The sequence below is a fragment of the Oryx dammah genome, unplaced genomic scaffold (genome assembly GCF_014754425.2).
Source record: "Oryx dammah isolate SB20612 unplaced genomic scaffold, SCBI_Odam_1.1 HiC_scaffold_18, whole genome shotgun sequence".
Taxonomy (NCBI): Eukaryota; Metazoa; Chordata; class Mammalia; order Artiodactyla; family Bovidae; genus Oryx; species Oryx dammah.
The window spans coordinates 76,102,169-76,122,213 of record NW_024070202.1 but is presented as its reverse complement, the minus strand read 5'-3'; positions in this window follow the sequence as shown (position 1 = coordinate 76,122,213).

The following is a 20,045-nucleotide window of genomic DNA, read 5'->3' as shown; positions in this document are numbered from 1 at the left end:
CTCCCAGCCCTTCTATCATTTCATAGAAATTTCTGGTGACCTAATTCCCATTTCACAGTTGGTCTACTTATGTTAAATGTAATTCAGTCTACACTTTCTGAAGAACAACATACATTTTAAAATGTGTCACCTCCAGACTCATAGAAACAATTTAGCCTTTGGCTTTTTAAGTCCATAAAAAGCTTTAGTGTTCCAAGGAACATTTCTATGAAACTTCACAGAATTTGAAAACAACCAGAATTTATTTCTTTTCCTAGAACTAAGTGCATCAAATACAGCAAACACAAAACAAACCTATAAAAATAAAAATAGATGGTGTGGATGAATATGTTGCAGGGATAACATGAAAGGTGTGACTTCATTTAGGAGAAAGAAGAGATCTAAATGGCTAAACTGTAAACAGCAACATGCCCAGGAGGGTGTTACATATGCCAGGGAGACCAGGCATCCCCAGGAATCACTGTCATCTCATCACATGAGTCAGACTCATCATCATCCCAGAATACATGGGAAAGTGGGGGACCTCAGGGAGCTCATGCTGTAGGAGCATGCTTTTGTCCATTGTAGCTTCCCATAGATGTTGTCCCTGTAAGTCATGCTTTGAAGATTGATGTCTAAGTCAGTCAAGATGAGACTTCTTCCCCATGATTTCTTGTGAACTGAACTTCTGCCAAAGTACTTAAATAACCTTCCACTTCCAAAAAAAGCTTCTCTTCCCTCCCTGGCCTTCAAAACATACCTCATAAGGAGTCATTCTCTCTTTCCTGTAGATTCACCAGGTCTTTTGAATTCTAGAGATAGGACATGCTAAGGAGCAATCTACTCAATGAAGTGGAGCTAGTGCTGGATTAGCTCATAGTAAACAGGCAATTTTTTTTTTCCTCAGAAGAATTTTCAGAGCATTTAATGTACTCTGACATACAGTAGAATATTCCAAAGTGGGATATATAGAACATGAGCATCACCGACTCAATGGACATGAATCTGAGCAAACTTTGGGAGATGGTGAAGGACAAGGAAGCCTGGTGTGCTCCAGTCCACAGAGTCACAAAGAGGTGGACTTGACTTAGCGACTACAAACAACTCCTGGTGGCCACTACGGGCCTCACTGTGTGAATCAGACTCATATTTGACATCATCATTTGTTTCCAGGCTTAGTGATCCACATGATGATCACTGAATTTGATGTCATATTTTTCATATATTTTAATATAACTTTTCACACATTGATGTAAATTTAAATGAAAATATATAATATAAATGAGATATACATTTAAGGTAAATTATGAAATATTGAACAGAAATAGATTTTTTTCAAATGTTTTAATATTAAAAAAGTACAGATTTTTTAGTTCATCTGATGAGGTAGAAGTGGTTTCCCTCACCTAATAAATTAGAAAACTATGTCTGGTCAGTTAAGTACATTGATCAGTTAAGTATCTTTAATCATCTATTTATTTAAGTGACACAAATATAGCTCAGATATTCCATCCATGGTTCTTCATCCCTCACACAACCTCATCTCAGCCACAAGTAACCAGACAGATGAGAAAATCCTGCAGGAGCAACTATTTTACAGAAGTAGAAATACAATTGTTTCAAATAAATAAATGTTTAAAGAGCAAATTTTTCCTTATTTCAACTCTGAAATTTGAATTTTTTTTTAATTTTGAGATAATTTTGGACCTCTGGTGAAAGTGAAAGTTGGTCAGTAGTGTCCGACTCTCTGTGACCCTATGGACTCTACAGTCCTTGGGATTCTCTAGGCCAGAATTCAGGATTGGATAGCCTTTCCCTTCTCCAGGGGATCTTCCCAAACCAGGGACTGAACCCAGGTCTCCCACACTGCAGGTGGATTCTTTACCAGCTGAGCCACAAGGGAAGCCCAAAAATACTGGAGTGGGTAGCCTATCCCTTCTCCAGGGGGTCTCCCTGACCCAGGAATCAAACCGGGGTCTCCTGCATTGCAGGTGGATTTTTTACCAACTGAGCTATCAGGGAAGTCCTTGGACCTTGAGGGGAGTTGCCAAATCAGTACAGTTTCCACATAGAATGACAGTTTCCACTGTCATTCAGCTTCCTCTAATATAAACAGCTACCTAACTAGGGAATATTTATCAAAATGAAGAATTCATATTGGTACAATATTGAATTTCAGATTTTATTCTGGTTTCATCAGCTTTCCCACTATTGCTCTTCCTCTGATTCAGTACCTAAGTCAGGATCTCTCGCTGCACTCAGTCTTTCAATCTCCTGAGTCTCCTCCATCCATGATAGGTCACCCCTCTTTGCTCATCTCTCTTGACTTCGGCACTGCTGAAGAATACCGGTCTGAGGTGCTGTAGACTGTCTCTCAGTTTGGGTTGGTCTGCTGTTTTTCTCATGATCCAACTAGGATATGGATTTGGGGATGAAGGACACAGAGGTGATGTGCTCCTCGCATCACAGCCTATGAGCGCCTGTGATATGAACACAACTTAAAGAGTGTGATGTTGGCTTGGTGACCTGGTTAAGGATGTGTCTACAGGTGTCTTTACCTAATGTCACTGCTGTTCCCTTTCTGTTCTCTGGTCACTGGTCACTGAGTCCATCTCTGCCTCCTAGGAGGGTGGCAGAGTTCTGAGAATTTGTTATATTATCAACATAGATTAAATGACAGTAATTGATACATGTTTGGGGGGAGATAGTGTGAGGTTATTCAAATATTCCGTTTTGCCTTAAAATCCCATCCATTACTTTTGGCATCATCAGTGGAAGTTGATTACAGCCATTATTGTGATGCTTTAATGTTGATCGCTTATTTCCCTCATTCCTTCTGTATGTTAATTGTGATTCTTTTGTCAGCAAGATTTCTTTTCTCTTCTCTTCTTTCTCTCTCCTTCACTTCCACTCTCCTTGCCTCCGTTCTTCCTTCCCTCCCTCCCTCTTTCTTATAAGAGGGATTGTTGGGCCCTAGGTAAGTATATGTTTGCTTCTATAAGTAACTCTCTAGTCTTTCCCATTCTATTGTTTTCCTCTATTTCTTTGCATTGATCATTGAGAAAGGCTTTCTTATCTCTCTTTGCTACTCTTTGGAACTCTGCATTCAAATGGTTATATCTTTCCTTTTCTCCTTTGCTTTTCACCTCTCTTCTTTTCACAGCTATTTGTAAGGCCGCCTCAGACAACCATTTTGCCTTTTTGCATTTCTTTTTCTTGGGAACGGTCTTGATCATTGCCTCCTGAACAATGTCACAAACCTCCGTCTATAGTTCTTCAGGCATTCTGTCTATCAGATCTAATCCCTTGAATCTATTTGTCACTTCCACTATATAATAGTAAGAAATTTGATTTAGGTCATACCTGAATGGTCTAATGGTTTTCCCTACTTTCTTCAATTTAAGTCTGAATTTGGCAATAAGGAGTTCATGATCTGAGCCACAGTCAGCTCCCAGTCTTGTTTTTGCTGACTGTATAGAGCTTCTCCATCTTTGCCTGCAAGGATTATAATCAATCTGATTTCAATATTGACTATCTGGTGATATGCATATGTAGTGTCTTCTCTTATATTGTTGGAAGAGGGTGCTTGCTATGACCAGTGCACTCTCTTGGCAAAACTCTGTTAGCCTTTGCCCTGCTTCATTTTGTACTCCAAGGCCAAATTTGCCTGTTACTCCAGGTATCTCTTGAGTTCTTACTTTTGCATTCCAGTCCCCTATAATGAAAAGGACATCTTTTTTTTTTTTTTTTTTGGTATTAGTTCTATAAGGTCTTGTAGGTCTTCAAAGAACTGTTCAACTTCAGCTTCTTCAGCACTACTGGTCAGGGGATAGACTTGGATTACTGTGATGTTAAATGGTTTGTCTTGGAAATGAACAGAGATCATTCTGTCATTTTTGAGCTTGCACCTAAGAACTGCATTTCAGTCTCTTTTGTTGAGTATGAGGGCTATTCCATTTCTTCTAAGGGATTCTTGCCCACAGTAGTAGATATAATCGTTATCTGAGTTAAATTCACCCATTCCAGTCCATTTTAGTTCACTGATTCCTAAAATGAAGATGTTCACTCTTGCCATCTCCTGTTTGACCACTTCTAATTTACGATGATTCATGCACCTAACATTCCAGGTTCCTATGCAATATTGCTCTCTCCAGCATTGGACTTTACTTCCATCACCAGTCACATCCACAATGAGGCAGTGTTTTTGCTTTGGCTCTGTCTCTTCATTCTTTCTGGAGTTATTTCTCCATTCTTCTCCAGGAGCGTATTGGGCACTGAGTTCACCTTTCAGTGTCATGTCTTCTTGCCTTTTCATACTGTTTCATGGGATTCTCAAAGCAAGAATACTGAAGTGGTTTGCCATTCCCTTCTCCAGTGGACCACATTTTGTCAGAATTCTTCACCATGACCCATCTGTCTTGGTGGCCCTACAAGGCATGGCTCATAGTTTCACTGAGTTAGATAAGGTTGTGGTCCATGTGATCAGTTTGATTAGTTTTCTGTGATTGTGATTTTCATTCTGTCTGCCCTCTGACAAATAAGGATAAGAAGCTTATGGAAACTTCCTGATGAGAGAGACTGACTGTGAGGGAAACTGGGTCTTGTTCTGATGGGCAGGACCATGCTCAGTAAATCTTTAATCCAATTATCTGCTGATGGGCAGGGCAATAGCATGGGAAAGACTAGAGATCTCTTCTAGAAAATTAGACATACCACGAGAACATTTCATGCAAAGATGGCAAAATAAAAGACAAAAATGACATGAGCCTAATAGAAGCAGAAGATATTAAGAAGAGGTGCAAGAATACACAGAAGGACTATACAAAAAAGATCTTTATGACCCAGATAACCATGATGGTGTGATCACTCACCTAGAGCCAGACATCCTGAAATATGAAGGCAAGTGGGCCTTAGGAAGTATCGAACTTAGGGCCTTAGGAAGGATCACTACAAACAAAGCTAGTGGAGGTGTTAGAATTCCAGGGGAATTATCTTAAATCCTAAAAGATGATGCTGTTAAAGTGCTGCACTCAATATGCCAGCAAATTTGGAAAACTCAGCAGTGGCCACAGGACTGGAAAAGTTCAGTTTTCATTCCAATCCCAAAGAAGTGCAATGCCAAAATATGTTCAAACTATCACACAATTGCAGTCTTTGAACATGCTAGCAAAGTAATGTGCAAAATTCTCCAAGCCAGGCTTCAACAGTATGTGAACTGTGAACTTCCAGGTGTTCAAGCCGGATTTAAAGAAAAGGCAGAGAAACCAGAGATCAAATTGCCAACATCCATTGGATCATTGAAAAACAAAGAGAATTCCAGAAAAACATCTACTTCTGCTTTACTGATTATGCCAAAGCCAACAAACTGGAAAATTTTTCAAAAGATGGGAATACCAGACCACCTGACCTGCCTCCTGAGAAAGTTGTATGCAGGTCAAGAAGCAACAGTTAGAACCAGTCGTGGAACAATGGACTGGTTCCAAATTGGGAAAGGAGTATGTCAAGGCTGTATATTGTCATCCTGCTTATTTAACTTATATGCAGAGTACATCATGCGAAATGTTGGGCTGGATGAAGCACAAGCTGGAATCAAGTTTGCCAGGAGAAATATCAATAACCTCAGATATGCAGATGATATCACTTTTATGGCAGAAAGTGAAAAAGAACTAAAGAACTTCTTGATGAAAGTGAAAGAGGATAGTGAAAAAGTTGGCTCAAAACCAGACATTCAAAAAATGAAGATCGTGGCATCCAGTCCCATCATTTCATGGCAAATAGAAGAGGAAATAATGGAATCAGTGACATATTTTATTTTGGGGGGCTCCAAAATCACTGCAAATGGTGACTGCATGCATGAAATTAAAAGATGCTTGCTCCTTGGAAGAAAAGCTATGACCAACCTAGACAACATATTAAAAAGCAGAGAAATTACTCTGCTGACAAAGATTCATCTAGTCAATGCTATGGGTTTTTCCAATAGTCATGTATGGATGTGAGAGCTGGACTATAATACAGAAAGCTGAATGCCAAAGAATTGATGCTTTTGAACTGTGGTGTTGGAGAAGAACACCAAGACTCTCAAGAGTCTTCCTGAGAGTTCCTTGGACTGCAAGGAGAACAAACCAGTCAATCCTAAAGAAAATCAGTCCTGAATATCCATTGGAAGGACTGATACTAAAGCTGAAATGCCAATACTTTGGCCACCTCATGTGAAGGACTGATTCATCTGAAAAGACCTGATGCTAGGAAAGATTGAAGGCAGGAGGAGAATAGGATGACAGAGGATGAGATAGTTGGATGGCATCACCGGATACGAGTTTGAGCAAGCTCTGGGAGTAGGTGATGGACAGGGAAGCCTGGTGTGCCATGGTCCATGGGGTTGCAAAGAGTCAGACATGACTGACTGACTGAACTGATAAGTAACTCTCTCAGATGATTTTTCAAAATAACTGTTTAATTTTGAACTCACAGTAGCAATAAATGTTCTTATTGTCTTAGGCCTTCTTGATCATTTGGTTTTGTCAGTATTTATTATTTGAGACATTTTAAGAGCATTAGTAATGTGGCTTTAATTTGTATTTCTCTAATGATTAAAGATATTGTGTATATTTTCAGGTGTTTATTTTCCATCCTGTATCTTATTTTGTGAAATATTTGTTCTTAACGCTTGATCATTTTTAAATTTGAGAAGTCTGTTTTCTTATTGTTGAATTTAAAGAGTTTTTTGCATATTCTGGAAGTAAATCTTTTATTAACTTTGTGATTTTCAAGTCATATATGTAATTTATGGCTTGCTATGTGGCTTATCTTTTTATTCTCTTCATTGTCGTGTTTGGCAGAGAAAATATTTTAAATTTTATAATTAATTGTCTATGTCAAAGACTTGGGTTGCTTCCCTGATAGCTCACTGGTAAAGAATCTGCCTGCGATGCAGGAGATTCCAGTTCGATTTCTGGTTCAGGAAGATCCACTGGAGAAGGGATAGGCTACCCACTCCAGTGTTCTTGGGCCGGCTCACCTGGTAAAGAGTCCATCTGCAATGCGAGATAACTGTATTCGATTCCTGGGTTGGGAAGATCCCCTGGAGAAGGGAAAGGCTACCCACTCCAGTATTCTGGCCTGGAGAATTCCATGGACTATATAGTCAATGGGGTCACAAAGAGTCGGGCACAACTGAGAAACTTTCACTGTGCCAGGTGGCGTTAGTGGTAAGGAATCTGCCTGCCAATGCAGGAGACTTAGGAGATTCAGGTTCCATCTCTGGCCTGGAAAGATCCCCTGAAGGAGGACATGGCAACCCACTCCAGTATTCTTGCCTGGAAAATCTATGGACGGAGGAGGCTGGCAGGCTATATTCCTTGGGGTCGAAAAGAGTCAGACATGACTGAAGTGATTTAGCAGGCATGCACTTCAAAGACTTATTTTATGGATCATATTTTTGATGTCATGCCTGAAAACTCATCTTCACACTCAATGTCATACAAATTGTCCCTTATGTGTTCTTCTAAAATGTATGGTTTTATATTCTACATTTAAGTCTATGATGCACTGAGTTAATTTTTATATCAATACAAGGTGTCAGGTTTCTGGCCTTCATTTTTTTCTTTTTACATTGGAATGTTCAATTATCCCAACAATATTTGTTAAAACCAGGAGTCTTTCTTCATTAGTTTGTCTTTGCCTCTTTGCCAAAACTCTTTCCGGGCTGTCTTTTTTTAAAAATTTATCTATATGTCTATCTTTTCACTTGTACTTCATTATCTTAATTACTATACTGGTAATCCACCTGATGCAATGAGCTGACTCATTGGAAAAGACCCTGATGCTGGGAAAGATTGAAGGCGGGAAGAGAAGGGAATGACAGAGGATGAGATGGTTGGATGGTATCACCAACTCAATGGAAAAGAGTTTGAGAAAACTCCGGGAGTTGGTGATGGACAGGGAGGCCTGGTGGGCTGCAGTCCATGGGGCTGCAAAGAGTTGAACCTGACTGAGCAAGTGAGCTGAAAGGCAGTCTTGATTTTGGGTAATGTGAATCCTCCAGCTCTGTTCTTTTACAGAATGGTTTTGATCTTGCAACTTTCTTAGTATTTCCATATACATTTTAAAATTAACTTGTTGTTATCTACAAAAAGAAAAAACTTTGCCAAGGTTTTGAGATATTGATTGTGTGTTTGAGTTAAATTTATTGGTCAAATGAAGGAGAACTTAAATATTAACAATGTTGAGTCTTCTCATAAATGAACATGATTTATTTCTTCATTAGTTTAGGTATTAAAAAAAATTTTTTTTTCCTCAGAGTTTTTCAGTTTTCAGCATACAAATCGTTCTGCTTGCTTTAGGCTAGCTTTGATGTTTACAGTTTCTTAAGGTGGAGTATTAGGTTACTGATTTCAATTTTTTTTCTTTTCTAATATAAACATTTAAGACTAAAAATTTCTCACTAAGCACTGCTTTAGCTGCCTTGCACAGATTATAATATATTTGTTTTTTCATTTTCGTTAAGTTCATGGTACTTTTATGGATTCTAGGTTTTTTTTTTTTTTTTTTAGTATTATGATTTCTGGCTTAATTCCTTTAAGTCTATTTAAATAATCTCTATTATTTTAATTTGCTGAAAGATGTGTTACAAACCAAAATATAATTTATCTTGGTGAATGTTCCACATGCACTTGAACTATAATCTATATTCCTCTGTTTTAAAGTGTATTTATTTTATGTATTTTACTAATATCAATTAGTAAAAACAAAGGTCCATCTAGTCAAGGCTATGGTTTTTCCAATAGTCGTGTATGGATGTGAGAGTTGGACTATAAAGAAAGCTGAGTGCCGAAGAATAGATGCTTTTGAACTGTGGTGTTGGAGAAGACTCTTGAGAGTTCCTTAGACTGCAAGGAGATACAACCAGTCCATCCTAAAGGAGATCAGTCCTGGGTGTTCACTGGAAGGACTGATGTTGAATGAAACGCCAATACTTTGGCCATGTGATGCAAAGAGCTGACTCATTTGAAAAGACCCTGATGCTCGGAAAGATACATGTGTGCGTGTTAGGTCATTTCAGTCATGTCTGCATGGATAAAGGCATAAATAAAAGCAAAAGAATGCGAAAAGACAGACCATGCATATACTAAATAAAATAAAGCTAGATTAGCTGTAGTAATCTCATATAACTTAGGCTTTAGAATAAAATGATTAATCAGAGATAAAGTAACAATTCAGTTCAGTCACTCAGTCATGTTTGACTCTTTGTGACCCCATGAATCACAGCACGCCAGGCCTCGCTGTCCATCACCAACTCCCGGAGTTCACTCAGACTCACGTCCATCGAGGCCGTGATGCCATCCAGCCATCTCATCCTCTGTCGTCCCCTTCTCCTCCTGCCCCCTATCCCTCCCATCATCAAAGTCTTTTCCAATGAGTCAACTCTTCACATGAGGTGGCCAGAGTACTGGAGTTTCAGCTTTTGCATCATTCCTTCCAAAGAAATCCCAGGGCTGATCTCATTCAGAAAGGACTGGTTGGATCTCCTTGCAGTCCAAGGGACTCTCAAGAATCTTCTCCAACACCACAGTTCAAAAGCATCAATTCTTCGGCACTCAGCCTTCACAGTCCAACTCTCACATCCATACATGATCACAAGAAAAACCATAGCCTTGACTAGATGGACCTTAGTTGGCAAAGTAATGTCTCTGCTTTTGAATATGCTATCTAGGTTGGTCATAACTTTTCTTCCAAGGAGTAAGCGTCTTTTAATTTCATGGCTGCAGTCACCATCTGCAGTGATTTTGGAGCCCCCCAAAATAAAGTCTGACACTGTTTCCACTGTTTCCTCATCTATTTCCCATGAAGTGATGGGACCAGATGCCATGATCTTCGTTTTCTGAATGTTGAGTTTTACCCAACTTTTTCACTCTCCTCTTTCACTTTCATCAAAGTTTTTTGTAGTTCCTTTTCACTTTCTGCTATAAGGGTGCTGTCATATGCATATCTGAGGTTATTGATATTTCTCCCGGCAATCTTGATTCCAGCTTGTGTTTCTTCTAGTCCAGCGTTTCTCATGATGTACTCTGCATAGAAGTTAAATAAGCAGGGTGACAATATACAGCCTTGACGTACACTTTTCCTATTTGAAACCAGTCTGTTGTTCCATGTCCAGTTCTAACTATTGCTTCCTGTCCTGCATACAGACTTCTCAAGAGGCAGGTGAGGTGGTCTTCTATTGCCATCTCTCTCAGAATTTTCCACAGTTTATTGTGATCCACACCATCAAAGGCTTTGGCATAGTCAATAAAGCAGAAATAGATGTTTTTCTGGAATTCTCTTGCTTTCTCCATGATCCAGCGGATGTTGGCAATTTGATCTCTGGTTCCTCTGCCTTTTCTAAAACCAGCTTGAACATCAGGGAGTTCACAGTTCATGTATTGCTGAAGCCTGGCTTGGAGAATTTTGAGCATTACTTTACTAGCATGTGAGATGAGTGCAATTGTGTGGTAGTTTGAGCATTCTTTGGCATTGCCTTTCTTTGGGATTGGAATGAAAACTGACCTTTTCCAGTCCTGTGGCCACTGCTGAGTTTTCCAAATTTGCTAGCATACTGAGTGCAGCACTTTCACAGCATCATCTTTGAAACAGGATTTGAAACAGCTCAACTGGAATTCCATCACCTCCACTAGCTTTGTTCGTAGTGATGCTTTCTAAGACCCACTTGACTTCACATTCCAAGATGTCTGGCTCTAGGTGAGTGATCACACCATCGTGATTATCTGGGTTGTGAAGATCTTTTTTGTACAGTTCTTCTGTATATTCTTGCCACCTCTTCTTAATATCTTCTGCTTCTCTTAGGTCCATACCATTTCTGTCCTTTATCGAGCTCATCTTTGCATGAAATATTTCCTTGGTATCTCTAATTTTCTTGAAGAGATCTCTAGTCTTTCCCATTCTGTTGTTGTCCTCTATTTCTTTGCATTGATCGCTGAAGAAGGCTTTCATATCTCTTTTTGCTATTCTTTGGAACTCTGCATTCAGATGCTTATATCTTTCCTTTTCTCCTTTGCTTTTCACCTCTCTTCTTTTCACAGCTATTTGTAAGGCCTCTCCAGACAGCCATTTTGCTTTTTTGCATTTCTTTTCCATGGAGGTGGTCTTGATCCCTGTCTCCTGTACAATGTCACAAACCTCATGCCATAGTTCATCAGGCACTCTATGTATCAGATCTAGGCCCTTAAATCTATTTCTCACTTCTACTGTATAATCATAAAGGATTTGTTTTAGGTCATACCTGAATGGTCTAGTGGTTTTCCCTACTTTCTTCAATTTAATTCTGAATTTGGTAATAAGGAGTTCGTGATATGAGCCACAGTCAGCTCCTGGTCTTGTTTTTGTTGACTGTATAAAGCTTCTCCATCTTTGGCTCCAAAGAATATAATCAATCTGATTTCAGTGCTGACCATCTGGTGATGTCCATGTGTAGAGTCTTCTCTTGTGTTGTTGGAAGAGGGTGTTTGCTATGACCAGTGCGTTTTCTTGGCAACACTCTATTAGCCTTTGCCCTGCTTCATTCCACATCCCAAGGCCACATTTGCCTGTTACTCCAGGTGTTTCTTGACTTCCTACTTTTGCATTCCAGTCCCCTATAATGAAAAAGACATCTCTTTGGGTGTTAGTTCTAAAAGGTCTTGTAGGTCTTCATAGAATCGTTCAATTTCAGCTTCTTCAGCGTTACTGGTTGGGGCATAGACTTGGATTACCGTGATATTGAATGGTTTGCCTTGAAAATGAACAGAGATCATTCTGTCATTTTTGAGATTGCATCCAAGTACTGCATTCTGGACTCTTTTGTTGACCATGATGGCTACTTCATTTCTTCTGAGGGATTCCTGCCCGCAGTAGTAGATATAATGGTTATCTGAGTTAAATTCACCCGTACCAATCAATTTTAGTTCGTTCATTCCTAGAATGTTGACGTTCACTCTTCCCGTCTCTTGTTTGGCCACTTCCAATATACCTTGATTCATGGACCTGACATTCCAGGTTCCTATGCAATATTGCTCTTTACAGCATCGGACCTTGCTTTTATCACCAGTCACTGCCACAGTTGGATATTGTTTTTGCTTTGGCTCCATCCCTTCATTCTTTCTGGAGTTATTTCTCCACTGATCTCCAGTAGCATGTTGGGCACCTACTGACCTGGGGAGTTCCTCTTTCAGTATCCTATCATTTTGCCTTTTCATACTGTTCATGGGGTTCTCAAGGCAAGAATACTGAAGTGGTTTGCCATTCTCTTCTCCAGTGGACCACATTCTGTCAGACCTCTCCACCATGACCCACCCATCTTGGGTTGCCCCGCGGGCATGACTTAGTTTCATTGAGTTAGACAAGGCTGTGGTCCTAGTGTGATTAGATTGACCAGTTTTCTGTGAGTATGGTTTCAGTGTGTCTGCCCTCTGATGCCCTCTTGCAACACCTACCATCTTACTTGGGTTTCTCTTACTTTGGGCGTGGGGTATCTTTTCACGGCTGCTCCAGCAAAGCACAGCTGCTCTCCTTACCTTGGAGTAACAATTACTTAATAATAAAGTGTCTATTCCACAAAAAGATAATAATCTTAAACATCTATGCACCAAATAAGAGAACTTCAAAACAGCCTAAGGCAAAAATGGGTAGTTCTGAAAGGAGATATACACCAATTCACAATCATACTTTGAAATTTAACATACTCTTCTAAGTATCTCATACAATGCATGGGCAAAAATTAGTAAATATATACATAACCTGAATAATATTATCAACCATCTTAACATAATTGATATTCAGTTCAGTTCAGTCACTCAGTCATGTCCGAATCTTTCCAACCGCATGAACTGCAGCACGCCAGGCCTCCCTGTCCATCACCAACTCCCAGAGTCCACCCAAACCCATGCGTGTTAAGTCACTTCAGTCATGTCTGTGGAGAAGGTAATGGCACCCCACTCCAGTACTTTTGCCTGGAAAATCCCACGGACAGAGGAGCCTGGTAGGATGCAGTCCATGGGGTCATGAAGGGTCAGACACGACTGAGCAACTTCACTTTCACTTTTCACTTTCATGCATTGGAGAAGGAAATGGCAAACCACCTCAGTATTCTTGCCTGGAGAATACCAGGGATGGCAGAGCCTGGTGGGCTGCCATCTATGGGGTTGCACAGAGTCAGACACGACAGAAGCGACTTAGCAGCAGCAGCAGCAGCAGTCATGTTTGACTCTGTAGCCCGCCAGGCTCCTCAGTCCTTGGAATTCTCCATACAAGAAAATTGGAGTGGGTTGCCATGCCCTCCTCCAGGGGATTTTCCCAATCCAGGGTCCAACCTCCTTAAGTCTCCTGCATCAGCAGGCAGTTTCTTTACCACTAGTGGCACCTGGGAAGCCCATATGCCTTTATATTTAATGTGAGTTTCTTGTATATGCCATGCAGATAACTTAAAAAAAATCTATTCTAACAGCCTATTTTTTGATTAGTGTGTTTATTCATAATGTTCACGTTGCAAGTGCTTATTGGTATGATTGGATTAATCCCATCTCACAAGCTGCTTCATATTTGTTCCATAGTCCTTTTTTTTTCTGTTTCCATTTTTTTCTACCTTGTCTAGGTTTAATTGAGCATTTTATAAGGTTTCATTTTAATCTCCTCAGTTGACTTATGATTTAGTCTTTTAAATTAATCATTACAAAAAATCATGTTATAGTGGTTACCCTAGAGTTAAAAGTACTTGAACTATGAATTTTGCTTGGAGGTAGTAATGTCATGTATAGAAAGAGTTCTATGTACAGATATATTAATATTCTACATTTTTTAAAATAAAAGATATTTAAAAACTCTCTAAATGTCCGATCACATGTTAGAAGTTGAATCAGTTGTAGTATATCCTTTGGTGTATTACAAAATTAATTATGCATCAGTTAGAAGGCTGGATCTAAATAAAAGTGTGTGAAACTTCAGACACAGACAAAAACATATAGGTTAAAACTCTGGTCTACTTACCAATTGTGGTAACTCAATATCATTGTAGAGTCAAATAATGGCACACTGTCTCACTGGTTTACTGGTGGAGACCAAGAAAATCACTCACAAAAATGCCTACACACAATGATGGCCCAGAGACTGGAGAGAACATGCATTAATTAGCTTTCTTCCCATGTGCAATGCTTGTGGACTGGAAAAAAAATGTGTTGACAAATCTTTGGTTTGAAACTTAGCTCTGTGTGTGCACTCAGTTGCTCAGTTGTGTCCGACTCTTTGCAATCCCTTGGACTGTAGCCTGCCAGGCAACTCTGTCCTTGGGATTTTCTAGGGAAGAATACTGGAGTAGATGGTCATTTCCTTCTCCAGGGGATCTTCCTGACCCAGAGATGAAACTTGTGTCTCCTGTATTGGCAGGTGGGTTCTTTACCACTGAGCCACTTGGAAACTTATCTCTACCTCCTATTAATTATACAATCTTGGTTGAGCTGTTAAATCTTTCTGTGAGTTATTTCACCTGTGTGGAAGCAAGCCACTTATGCACAAGGTTGTTGAGAAGATTAAGTGAGATCATAAAGGGCTTGACATAAGATTGGGTACAGAGCAGAAGCTAAATTAGTTTATATCTTTTTTCCTTTCTTTAGGGTACAGGTTCTATAGGTGTTGATCACAAACACAGGGAGACAAGACAATAATGACTTTTGTTAATTGAATTAAAAATAATAAACACCACGATTTATTGAGGGTTTGTTGTTTGCCATGTCCTTGGTTTGTATATAAGAATTTCATCACTACAAAGAAACAAAAACAAACTTTTCTAAGTAGAAAATGATAGTACTAGAGTTTGGGCAGTGATCTAAGACTCAGTCCTTTCAAGATTTAGGATAGTTTATTGCAATAAATTGCATTCACTGAGAACTTTCAAAATCCATAATGAAAGTCATTTCTCCACATGGAGAGAAGTAGAGGATAAGATGCTTTGGTTTGAGGCTGTGAACAACAGTTTAGATGAATGAAGCAAGACTGGTCCTCTTTCATGAGCACAGTCTGTAAAGAAACGTGGCTTTTTTTTTTTTTAATTACAAAACTAAAGAAGTTTCTAACTTTCACTTACTTATTTCAATGACTTAGCTTTGTCACATCCTCTCTTTTTCTTACACCTTTGGTTTAGTGGAAAAGATATTGTCTAAAATGAAGACAAAAGAGTACATCTGTACTGCCCAATTAATAAAAAATTCTAGAAAGGAAAACTAGTTTATAATGACAGAAAACGGGTCACTGTTTGCCTGAGGATGGGGGTGGTGAGAGTGAGATAAGGTGGTGGTGAGGCATGAAATAGAGGAGAAATTACAAAAGGACATGTGGAAATTTTAAGAGGACATGGATGCATTCTCTGTGATGAAGCAACACTTAGAACTGAACATGGAACAACAGACCTATTCAAAATTGGGAAAGGAGTATGTCAAGGCTATGTATTGTCATCCTGCTTATTTAACTTCCATGCAGAGTACATCATATAAAAAGTAGGACCTGCTGGGAAAAATATTGGCAGCCTCAGATATGCATGATACCACTTTAAAAGCAGAAAGCAAAGAGGAACCTAAAGAGCCTCTTGATGAAGATGAAAGAGGAGAGTGAAAAACTGACTTAAAACTCAATATTCAAAAATCTAAGATCATGGCATCTGGTCCCATCGCTTACTTGCAAATAGAAGGGGAAAAAGTGAAATCAGTAACAGATTTTATTTTCTAGGGTTCTAAAATCACAGTGGATGGTGACTATAGCCATGAAATTAAAAGAAACTTGCTCCTTGGAAGGAAAGAAGTGAAAGTGCAAGTCACTCAGTCATGTCCGACTATTTGTGACCCCATGGCCTATATAGTCCATGGAATTCTCCAGGCCAGAATACTGGAATGGGTCACCTTTCCCTTTTCAGGGCATCTTCCCAACCCAGGGATCAAACCCAGGTCTTCTGCATTGCAGGCAGATTCTTTACCAGCTGAGCCACAAGAGAAGCTCAAGAATACTGGGGTGGGTAGACTATCCCTTCTCCAGTGGATCTTTCCAACCCAGGAATCGAACTGGGATCTCCTGCATTGCAGGCAGATTCTTTACCAACTGAGCTATAAGAAAGCCATGACAAACCTGAGATCACATAAAAAAGCAGAACCGTCTCTTTGCCAAACAAACATCCCTATAGTCAAAACTATGGTTTTCCCAATAGTCATGTAAGGATGTGAGAGTTGAACCATAAGAAAACTGAGCACTGAAGAACTGATGCTTTTGAATTGTGGTGCTGGAGAAGACTTTTGAGAATTCCCTGGACTGAAAGGAGGTCAAACCAGTCAACCCTAAAGGAAATCAACACTGAATAGTCATTGGAAGGACTGATGCTGAAGCTGAAGCTCCAATATTTTGGCCACCTGAAGAGCCAACTTATTAGAAAAGACCCTGATGCTGGGAAAGATTGAGAGCAAAAGGAGAAGAGGGTGACAGAGGATGAGATGATTGGATGGCATCACTGATTCAATGGACACGAACTTGGGCAAGCTCTGGGAGAGAGAGAGGGATAGGGAGGCCCGGTGTTCTGCAGTCCATGGGGTGGTAAAGAGTCGGACACGACTTAGCGACTGAACAACAGCAGCAAAGAATTCTATAGTCATCCAGAATGATGGAATCCAAGTGAAATAGCTGTTTCTATGCCTTTCTAATCGCTGTGCCATCAGTGCTGATTCTGAATGTGCTGCTGACTGCTTTCCTCAGGAGTGTGTGGTCTCCAGGGATTGTTGCATGCATTGCACACAAATCAAACTCGAAGGATTTCTATGTCTTACAAATTGACTCCAGAATCTAGAGCTTGTAGCAGAATCCTCCAATCACAGAACCAACATATTTGGGTGAAGGAGTATTTTATCACTTTTAAAATTGTCTGAAAAGAGTGACAGTAATAACCAGCCTGACTTTTATTCAGTTTTATTGTTTTTTTTTAAAGTTTTCTCCAGGCAATGTATCCTTTATCTCCTGCATGCGGGCAGGGGAATTCCCTCTGCCCTGCTTTTATATAACTTTGCACTTGGACCATTTTCATGTAGTTTCATTTTGCTGGAACCCAGTTATATTAGAGACCTCACAGTTCTGGCTTTCTACCTCTCTGCCACTGGATAAGCAGGAACCTTCAACTCTGGGAACTTTGGTGACTTGAAAATCAACTTTTCTGTTCACAGAGAAAGGCTCACCTTTACACCTGTAATTAGGAGTCTCCTAAACCCTGCTTATTTAACTTATATGCAGAGTACATCATGAGAAACGCTGGACTGGAAGAAACACAAGCTGGTATCAAGATTGCCAGGAGAAATATCAATAACCTCAGATATGCAGATGACACCACTCTTAGGGCAGAAAGTGAGGAGGAACTAAAAACCCTCTTGATGAAAGTAAAAGTGGAGAGTGAAAAAGTTGGCCTAAAGCTCAACATTCAGAAAACGAAGATCATGGCATCTGGTCCCATCACTTCGTGGGAAATAGATGGGGAAACAGTGAAAACAGGGTGAGACTTTATTTTTTTGGGCTCCAAAATCACTGGAGATGGTGATTGCAGCCATGAAATTAAAAGACACTTACTTCTTGGAAGAAAAGTTATGACCAACCTAGATAGTATATTCAAAAGCAGAGACATTACTTTGCCAACCAAGGTCCGTCTAGTCAAGGTTATGGTTTTTCCTGTGGTCATGTATGGATGTGAGAATTGGACTGTGGAGAAGGCTGAGTGCCAAAAAAATTAATGCTTTTGAACTGTGGTGTTGGAGAAGACTCTTGAGAGTCCCTTGGACTGCAAGGAGATCCAACCAGTCCATTCTGAAGGAGATCAGCCCTGAGATTTCTTTGGAAGGAATGATGCTAAAGCTGAAACTCCAGTACTTTGGCCATCTCATGCGAAGAGTTGACTCATTGGAAAATATTCTGATGCTGGGAGGGATTGGGGGCAGGAGGAGAAGGGGACGACAGAGGATGAGATGCCTGGATGGCATCACTGACTCGATGGACGTGAGTCTGAGTGAACTCGGGGAGTTGGTGATGGACAGGGAGACCTGGCGTACTGTGATTCATGGTGTTGCAAAGAGTCGGACATGACTGAGTGACTGAACTGAACTGAACTGAACTGAAGCACCCCTAACTAGAGAGGGAAGGAAGCATCCTTGCCTTGCCTTTCTTCTAGCAATGGTTCAGATTCAGCAGAGGTGGACTGAATATTGACTTTGCAAACTTTACCTCTGTTAACGAGGTTTATTACAATCTCTGAAGAAGAGGGGCACTGATATTTATTGAATACCTACTGTGTTTCACAGACTGTCATTCTCTTTTTATGAGAGTAAGTGAAGGCTTGGTTTCCAAAGACTCCCTTGTTAAGAACAAAAGAAATGGTACAGATGTCCAGATTCCAGGCTGCCTTGACATGCAGTGGAGCTCATCCACATTTATAACAAGGGCCAGGCTTGGGTGAAACCACGCAGCCAGCACAGTTCAGCCAAAGCTGCCCCTGGAAACAGCTCTGCTGGCTTCAGGGAGGAGTGCAAAGTGTCGATTTAATCTACAAAGCAGCTCTCCTGCTCTAGGCTAGAGGAGCCACCCCACCCAGCGGGAGAGGCGCCAGGGCCCCATTACTCAGACTCATCCTCCCTGAGAAGTGGAGTCGACAGCCGGCCCCACCACGCATGTGGGCAGCATTGCCCAGGCCCTGTGGGTCATCCCGACACACCCCAGGGAATGCACATGTCTTCTGGTGATCTCTCTCATGGAGCTCAGAAGGGATTTTGTGTGTGTGTGGGTTTCCCAGGAAATTATGGATCCAGGCACATTTTTCGCTGCCTGGATACATGTTAGTCTGTTAGTCTAAGACTCTCCCTGGTACAGACAGACATCATGCCACTCAGTGCCTTGATTTCATCTGTGTCCCTGTGCTGAATGGCATGGCTCATTTTCTCAAAAAAAAAAAAAAAAAAAAAAAGAAAGAAAGAAAGAAGGAAAGAAAGAAATGATTAATTTTTTTCTTAAATGTGTCCTCTGAGAACTCATTTTGATCTGATCTGAGAATAGATACTAACCACCATTGCCACTGCCCCCACCCCTGGCTTGTTCATCCCTTCAGCAAAGCTGACAGGTTATTTTCAGTATCATTTGTAACCATTCACATTAAAATTTGATGTGCAGTGATGATATACAAATAGTTTTAGGGAACACTGAATCAACCCGTCATGCCCCAGGGGTACAAAATCTGAAAATAACTAGTGAATTCCTGAACACAGAACAAGCAGTGTCTGACTTTATCAGCACTGAGGATTACCAGCTCTTCCTGGAGAGGAACACCCCTGTCCCTAATTCACAGGGACTCCCTTAGCCTCTGTGAGAGGGGCTCATTGCCCAGTCCGTGCTGGGACCTGCACAGACAGGCCCACTTCTCCACCACGAGGCTGCCTCACGTCTATACTGCACTGCCAGCTCAGGAGGGCTAGGATGGGAGTGTCATTGGGTTTTACTTGCTCCTGAGTGTCTGTTCATGTTCTAGTATTTATTTATAGCATTACCAATTTGATTTCTGAAACTCTTGAGTTTCAAATTTGGGTTGGAGTTTGAAAATTAAACAGCCTCATAAATTAACATACACACACTACTATATAGAAAGTAAATAACCAACAAGGACCTACTGTACAGCACAGGGAACAGTACTCAATATTTTGTAATAACCCTATAAGTGAAAAGAACCTGAAGAAAGAGTATATATATTTTCAGTTCAGTTCAGTTGATCAGTCATGTCCGACTCTTCAAGACCCATGGACTACACGCCAGGCCTCCTTGACCATCATCACCACTCAGAGCTTGCTCAAACTCATGTCCATACAGTCGGTGATGCCATCCAATCATCTCATCCTCTGTTGTCCCTTTCTCCTCCTGACTTCAATCTTCCCCAGCATCAGGGTCTTTCTCAATGAGTCAGTTTTTCGCATCAGGTGGCCAAAGTATTGGAGCTTCAGCATCAGTTATATATATATATATATATATATATATATATATAT